General features: G+C 41.6%; 1 long non-coding RNA gene across 2 annotated transcripts; it reads left to right on the forward strand.

Annotated features, from left to right (window-relative positions):
- The first annotated feature begins 13 nt into the window (after positions 1-13).
- Positions 14-6,474, forward strand: LOC128784103 (uncharacterized). 2 transcript variants are annotated; one of them, XR_008429361.1, is made up of 3 exons: positions 14-922; positions 1,814-1,984; positions 4,325-6,474. It is a non-coding gene; the product is annotated as an uncharacterized LOC128784103 (long non-coding RNA). The 2 variants fall into 2 exon arrangements; XR_008429362.1 differs by having other exon boundaries at positions 5,203-6,474.
- Positions 6,475-8,720: the final 2,246 nt, after the last annotated feature.

Consider the following 8,720-nt stretch of genomic DNA (forward strand, 5'->3'; position numbering starts at 1 on the left):
GAGGCAGCAGCTCCCCCAGGGGCACAGCAGAGCCTGCCAGAGCCTCTGCCAGGGCCCACCTTTGGTGCTTTCTGGGATGCTGAGTGCTAATTACACTGCACATTCCTCCCCGCTGAGAGCACCTGACAGGTCTTGGGGACAAAGCACGTGCTTCAGTGCTGCAGCTGGAGACACAAATGGTTCCTTGCCCAGCGAGCACTGGGCAGTAGCACAAGGGAAATCGTAGAGGAGGCCCCATGACGGTCTTTGTTGCATGGACACCCACACTCCCAGCCTGAGAAAGATGCTTTGTGGTGCTTTAGACCAGAGCCCAGAGACCCCAGTGCCAAGGCGAGTGGTGAGGGCCAAGCAGAAGGGAGCGGTGACTGTAATGCCCTGGGCAGCTCTGTGTGGGAGAGCAGAGCTATCCTCCCTGCACAGCCTGGGCAGATCCTCTTCCCCTGCTGTCCCTGTGCCAGCGCCCTCCTTGTCCCCAGCTACAGCATCACCACTTCCCACAGGTTTGCTGTGAGATACTGATTTCCCCTTTTCAGGCAGAGGACCAAGCAGGACATTCACTGGGGTCAGCCTGGGCCCCCAGCTAATTGAATCTTGTTTTGATGACTGTGGGGCAGCTTTTCACCATGGAGTGTGGCTGTGAGGCATCTTCTCCCCTGCAGTCCCTGAGATGCGCACCAAGCCCTTTCTTTTCTGGCCACCCAAACCGCTACTCTACCATGTAAATTTAACCACTTACACTAAGTGCCTTACAGAAAGTTAGAGCCAGCCTCTCCATTCCCCAAACCTTCAGAGACTGAGGAGAGGATCTCCACGCACAGATCTTCTGAAGGCAGGAGCTGAAGGATGGGTCTCCACCACCCTTTTTTTCCTCTTTCTTCAGCTGCTGTTTGTGAAGGCTATGGCTGGCCAAGGACATCCCATGGTAGGACAAAAACTGATCTTGACTGAGAGGTTGAAATTTAGAAGATTTAAGACCTAAATGCTCTCAGCCTTTGAGACAATGGCAAGAAACACAGACTGTATTTAAAATATGAATGGCTTCTCACTGGAATATGTTTATTAATGTGATACTTATTTGCATTAAAATCAGTGGTATTTATTAATACTTGTCATTCATAATGGACATGTTTTGTAGAAACATGTTTTGATCCATCTTTCTTTGTCACCTGATAGTTGTTACTAACTGCCACAGCTTTGTGAATTGCTGCTTTAGAATATCATAGATCACTTGAATTGTCATCTTTCTAACTGAGCACTGTAGATTTTATGAACAGGAATGCCCTTATCTCCTTGGAAATTACATTTAGATAAGTTCAAAATTTTAATTACTACCTCTAATTTATAGTCTATTATCTATTCGGTAAATAAAAGTGCTTGACAACATCTAAAAAGTAATTTCAGTAAGTGCCCTCCCATAGACACGATTATCTTCCTGTTTTATTAGAGTGGTACTGTTTCAAGATCAGATTCCACCCAGGATGCACCAAGCAGTTAAATAACAATAATATCCCTGTCTTAAAGAACTTATGTCTATACTCAACAGTATAAAAAGAGATCGCCAAACATCTAAGTTTTCTTTTCATTTACTACAAGTAAATGCGTGAGGAAGAACAAGTAATCTAAAAATGTTACTGGATGAAAAATCTTTTCTACTGACACAATCAAACATAATGTGCTTAATTCAAATAATCAAGCAGAGAAATTTTCTACACTCAAATACCTGCAACATTGTGTGACTCATTTGCTGTGTACTGGTGATAATATTCCCCATGTTGGATTTGTTCGGCTTCATTTACTCAGTGTTCATCCTCAGGACAGCCAGGAAGCAGCACCAGAGCAATCACCACTCTGCTTTCCTGTGATGCAGAAGGAAACCAGGGCTATGAACTGAAGCTTGGTCTGAATTGCCTGGGTAGTTGCTTCTTTTGAGCCAAGGAATTGAGCACAATTGCAAAGTATTTCTACTAGGAAGAAAGGCTAAGAGGTATGTTATTTTCCAAGTATGTAAAGCATTTTTTTCCCATAAGTATACAATAAGAGACCACCAGGAACTCTTTCCACCCAAAGTTTCATGCTTTGTTTCTTTTTTTCTTTTGTTTCTTTGTTTCTTTTTTCCTCGTAGTTTCACAGAAAGCACGTCTCCAGTTGCCTAAAAAGCTGAACCTTTATGGTTTTCCTCCTTCTCTCACAAATATTCAGCAGCTACCATATCTTTCCTTCTTACTGAGGGTTTTCAATCAGAGCAGGGTCCAAATTAATCACTTCATCATAGAATCATAGAATGGTTTGGGTCGTATGGGACCTTTAAAGATCTAGTCCAGCCCCTGACCATGGGCAGGGACATCTGTCACTAGATCAGGTTGCTCAAAGCCTAGTCCAACGTGACTTCGAACTCTTCCAATGTGGGGCATCCATAACTTCTCTCAGGAACCAGTTCCAGTGGCTCACCATCCTCATCACTTTGCCCACATGCAATAGTTTTCTACTATGTCTAACCAAGGAGGCATTCAGTCTTCCCTTGCTCCCCAAAATGAAGGAAGGTGCCATGGCCAGAAGCTTCTTCATGCTGATATGACCACTCAGCCCCAAGCACACTAAGGATTTGTTAATTCTACTTCTGTTTGATGGTGTTTTGGATTCATGAAGTCAAAACGCAGAGAACAGAGACAAACACAGAACACAGAGGCAAACAAACAGAGTGTCAAACATCCAATCCTTGAGTAAGGCATCAACCTCTCAGAGCAGAATGTGTGTGGGACCAAAAAAAATTTAAGCATTAATTTTACTACTTCTGCCACATCCATTTTGTCCTGGCTGGAAGCTACTTTGGCTCTAGAATGAAACAGATCCAGGTCAGGGTGAGGGTATGGATAATGTGGACATTAAGCTTTTGATAGGCACTGCATAACATGGTAACCAGAGAATTATCTCACAGGCTGCATACCCCAGGTGTCCCCTCTGCAGTGACAGTGACCTCTGAGCTAGCAAACATTTTTGATAGAAGGAGATCTGCACTGAGATCTGAATTTAAGCTATCCACTTGTGCTTTGCTTTAACTTCTTGCTTCAAAAAGGCAGATGAAGCCTTTCAAATGAGAACCCTTGCTCTGTTTCTTTTGGTTTTTTTTTTAATTAGCAAGTAACACGGAGCTCAGTGAATGAAAATAGCATTGGAAATTAGGAAATGCTTCGTAGAACTACACTATGCCAATTGTTTCAATGGAAAAGCATGCTTACTTGCTTGGACCCCTTTTTGCCTGCTCTACAGCCTTGTTTTTAGCCAGACTAATTGCTCTTGTTTCTGCAGGACTTTCTGCACACTTTCTGCAGAAAAGACATGGATGCACGCAATTGTCAATGTTGATTAAAACTCATTTACAGCCTCAAAAGCTGCACCAAGTTGTGCAGCCGCTCAGCTGAGCCACAGACCCACAGCCCCTCCTCTGCCAGAGCTTGATGATATTGAGAGTGGCAACAGCTCCTTGCAGGAGTGCTGAAGTTGTGGTAATGCTCTTCCCTGGTTTTCATTTAACCAGGCTCTCTCTCACAACAAAATGACAAATAAGAGCCCCAGGAATCGAGGGGATGTGCATGGACATCTAGTGAGTTCATAGTAGTGGTGCTGGTCTAAAAACTTGTTTCTTAGGTGATAAGGGCCTCTGGAGCAAATTTCCACATGCCAAAGGATTGCCACACGTGTGCACGAGGTGCACAGTGAACAGAAAGACAGTTGACCTTCCTCGTACTTGTCCACATGGGAAAGGTGATTTTTATTTGGGAATACATTGAAGACAGGGAGTGCTGTTCTGGATCAGCTTATTTGCCTAGGACAGTGATAGGCAATCTGCCATGGGAAACAAAAACATCTGAGAGCTCTCATGCTCTACCTAAAAGAAAGACTTGCATAATATCTCCATTCTTCATATGGGATTTTCATATGAGAAACAAAAGCCTGCTCAAGAAGCTCACATTTCACTGTGCCTCAATGTGAAACTTTAGTGACCTCTTATGCAGTAGTAATTTCTATGGTACACATTTCTTGTAGAATGAAAATAAGATACCTGCAAAATGGCAAATGATTGTGCTTCCATCTATCTACTTTCTTGAGCTGAAAAAAATGTGAGAAACTTTCCATTTCCTGATTACACAATAGAAATGTTGCTAGAAGAGCTGGATCTTGATTTGAAATATGAATATAACTTTCGGATCAAGTCCAGGTCTCTGCTCTTGCAGGATTTTCCTTGGAGAAGGGACTCAAGCCAGTTAAATCAATGTACAATTGGATGTGGAGCTTGACTTTCTTTTTCCTCTTGTTCTTGTTTCAGGACACCAAAGCTCAAAGGTGTGCCATTATGTGACTTCTTGCACAAATAGGGAGGAGTCAGATCCCTGAGTGTTGGCACCACCATTTTTACTTTGTGAAGAGCCTGTGGAAGTTTTAAGTGGAGAAACAGAGAGTTGGGTTGCTACCGCCAGGTTCAAATATTTAAGTATCATGACCCAGATTCCCCCAAGTCCAAACAAATTTTTCTTTAAATAGCAAAGTGTTCTCTTGACTTAGGCTGTTATTTGGATGGTATTTCCTCTGCAAGCACAAAGACAAAAAATTTACTTTTTGTAAAAAGCAAGATCCTCATCTCAGATCTTCAGAATCCACATTAAAGCTCCCAAGGTGACTAAAAACATCACAGACATAGTGCTAAATGAACCTGTCTCCAAATGCTGCTTTGTTTTCCAAGCTCATTGACTTGGTACCTGGCCTTCTTTTCTTCTCTTTTCTTCAGCGCTTTTTTCACATTTCACATACAGGGGGGGAAACAGTGTTTTAGAGGCCAGCATGATAACATTCTCGCAAATGGGTCCAGAGTCTCTTTTTCCTCTTTGAAATGCTTTAGATTATGAGATATTTTCAAGTTTAAAAACTGCCAGAGAAGGAAATTTCTTCAGAAGTGTCCTTTGAGTCAGAGATAAAAGTGGTGCCCAGCAGGTATAGGCCAGCAATAGTCAAAGATGAACTCCCAGCAGAAGCTATGAAGTTCACTCCCTCTAGTTCTGCTACTGTATAAGACTACATCATTCTTTATTTCTAACCTTTTCTTTCCTATCCACTGGCTGTACCAATAAATGTGTAAAAAAATCTGCCTGTGAATCTGCGTTCTCAGCCTCATTATCCTGCTGTTTATGGTGTTTTTCCTGAGGACAGGGAGGACATCAGACTACAAGCCACTTCATGCAGTGACCCAAGCTCCATCAAGGGGTGACACATCTGGACAACTCTGCAGAAGGTGAAGCATACCCCAGAGCTGTGGGAACAGACACCAACTTCAACCTCAGGAAGTCAGTATTCAATTTCCATGTTTAACAATGATCTTTTGAGAAATCAGTGAGCTTTTAACATCTTCTGCCCTGGTAAATCTGAGGGCTTGTGAAAATTCATTGATTCTCTGGAATTATACATTTGGATGCAATGCTATGAATGCAGGAAATGTTAAGATCCTTTTACAAAAGAGAAAAAATTTACCTGGGAAGGCAGAGTAAGAGCATCCATAACAGGAGAGATGCTGGTAGTGAGAGGACTGAGGAGTGCTTCTGAGAAACTTCCTTTTGTCTCCTGTAAATCTATTTTACCATTTCAGCCCATATTCCTCATTTGCCCTCACCTCATGCTGCACATGTTTAATTTAAACCGGAGACAAGCCAAGGACAGAAACATGAACTCTGTGTCCATGACTCTCTCATGCCATCTCCAGCTTCCCCAAGAAAGCCAAATATGCAGAGGAGAGTGATACAGAGACACCTGTTCTGGCAGAGCAAATTAAAATGTTGATGCTATAACATAAAATCAATGTTGCACATTAAAGGGTCCTTTAATGGGCATCAGGGAGGAAATTACATTCTTGTCTGGCTAGATAAATTAACTTTCTGATAATAATATTTGGATATTATTATTCCTAATCCATTTTGAATTCCCAGCCCTTTAAGGTTGTTGAGGAGCAATAAGCTGTTTCTTACTCCAGAAACATTTACAAAGGGGGCTGCTATAATACCTGGAAAACTTGAGTTTGGAAGATCAAATGACTATTCATAGCAAATTACCAGAGCTGTGACAGACTGAGTCTCCTGGCTCAGCTCCTGGGTCTCATCTATCAGTAGAGTTGCTCAGACCATGGCAGTTTCATTGTGTTATTTGAGAACCTGTAATGAAATACCTTATTTCCATGCTTTCTAAGTAACCTGTACTCCATGCACCCCCCCTGTGCCAGTATTGCAGGCAGAAACCAAAGAAGCCTGTGCTGACTCCTGCCTACCCAAACAGCAAACAACATCCATGCATGCAAAATGCCTTAAATACACTTCTTCTGAGTTAACTAAATGTTGCTGATGTTCTCTGATAAATAAAAGCCCTATAAACTGTTCCCAGTAGTGAGCAGAGAGAAGTGCATCTGAAGCCAACTACTTTACACTGAAGTTTTATATGAAGAATATGCTGAAGTTTCATCATTAATAATTAAATACCTTTCTAAACTATTAATGCAGCTTGTTGATGGCTTCTGTTTTGCTTATGGTGTTTCAAAGGTGTTGACTGTAGGCAAGTATAGATCTTTATCTGTGATGAAAAATAGCTTTGAAAATATTATAACACCTTTGCAGTTGAAAGTCTTTCTCCAGACAGGGACATAAAACTGAAGTGTGCTGTCTGCAAGACAGCACTCTAAGGAGAATCTAAAGATCAAAACAGAGTTCAGTGAAGTCACAGCAAACAAATCTATTTGGTGTTTGACCAGCTAATGTCAGCCACTTTCAAAACACAGAAGTTTCACTGCATAAGGCCACCATCAGAAATATGCTGGGCTAGACAGAAATTGTCCGAAGCAATAATTGACATTATTTCCAAACTAACTAACACCAAAAGTGGTTATTCAAGGCACTCCAGTGCTGAGAAATCAGGTGTGAGACTCCAGTACATCACTTTTCCTTGCAGTTCCCCTCCATTTAGAAAGAGCTTAAGGGTATCAAGGCAGATGGTATCTAACAGATAAGTACTATCCCAGTTTCTGGAGGCTACCATAAACTGTAATTTTGAACTTGGAGAATTGTATTTTTTAACTTGTAGAAGTGTAACAGAGGTTTTCCAATTATTTTTCTGTTCAGAAAGGTTTGAAGTTTCTAATTAGGTGATGAAGGGTTGCATAGAGAAGCCTGGAGTATTCCAGTCTCAACCTCCATCAAGCAGAGGGCACAAATGTCACAGCTCTGGTGCCAGATTTATAAAAAATCCCTGTCTAAGCTCACTCTGCTAAGAATGATCCCATGAGCAATTTTTGTTGAGCCACATGTCCTCTGCCCCAAACAACTCCAAGCTGATCCACAGCTAATATTTCTGTGCACTCTGGTGATGATAACAGCCCACAGTAAATGTCCCAGTGGATTGCATTAGTGATTTCATGTCAAAATAGAAAGGTTTACATGAAAGGAAAGAGGGAAAACTAAGCTCAGAATAATAAAAAAAAAATATTCTGCTAGCTTGTAAGTAGAGTCCCAGATGGGAAAAGCATCCCACCTCACCCTAACCCCACATCCTTGCCTTTGTGCTACCACAGTAAAACAACCAATTTCAAAACGCCAGCATTAAATCATCTCCTGTTAGTGCAGCAAACCTGCAAATGAACACTGCTGACCTGTCCTACAGAACACAGGGAGCTCCTGTTAGTGCTGCTATCTGCTGAGCTGGGATTCCCATGCTGCTCATGGCTGCAAGGCATTGGAATGCTGGAGCCCATCTGCTCTGATGTTTATGTTAAATGGGTTGTTCATGTAAATACCAATGTAAATGGTCAAACTCATTATTTGCTCCTAGGAAGGTGCTCTATCTCTTTCAGTTAGAAGAGACTGCCTCTGTTGACTCCTACAGCCTGCCTGCAGACTGTCATTGCAACATGATCTCTAATCAATTAGGCCAATTCAAAACAAAATGAGAATATTGAGTGTCACTGGTGAAGATCTGTACCAAGCAGATAAAGTTCCTGTATATTTTTGAGGAATATGAATGAAAATATTAAGAAGAAAAAATTAAGTGTTGCTCAACTTTGGAGAAAAATCATGTTCTGCTTTGGCTGGACAGGAATAGCAGAGCAAGGAGCATTGGCATCAGAGGGGGTGTTCTCCTGCAGCCTGATCTGCATCACTGAGATTCCTAAAAGCCTCCACTCACAACAGAGCCTAAGGAAAATAATTAAAATCTTGAGTACTTTGCAGTTCAATCCAGTTACCAGGGATAACGCACAACTTGCGTCCCACCTCATAAAGCACCAATATTTTTTGGTATCATGTTGGGGCACAGACATTTTTCTGAGTGTCTGGTCCATCTTCCAGAAAGGCCACTTTAAAAACTACCAAAAGGCTTTCAAATTGCTTTTGTATAACACTATTGGTCTGGATTCTTATCTTGGCGATTTAGCATCAAAATGTCACTGCCTGATCAAAGAGCTGGAATTCACACTATTTTTCTTTGCTTGAAGAAGCAAAATTATTTTTAACTAAGTTATTAGAATAAAAACTTAACAGTGTATGTATTCACAACATTTTGCTCCCATTAATTAATTTTCGATCTAATACCCTGCCAGAGGATCAGCTTACTACTGAGAGAGAGATCACAGCACACAGAAGCTTAATTGGATGGGAAGTAGTCCCAGAAGGACACAACTCCACTGCATCTTGATG

This window comes from Vidua chalybeata, chromosome 2, assembly GCF_026979565.1.
Source record: "Vidua chalybeata isolate OUT-0048 chromosome 2, bVidCha1 merged haplotype, whole genome shotgun sequence".
Classification (NCBI taxonomy): domain Eukaryota; kingdom Metazoa; phylum Chordata; class Aves; order Passeriformes; family Viduidae; genus Vidua; species Vidua chalybeata.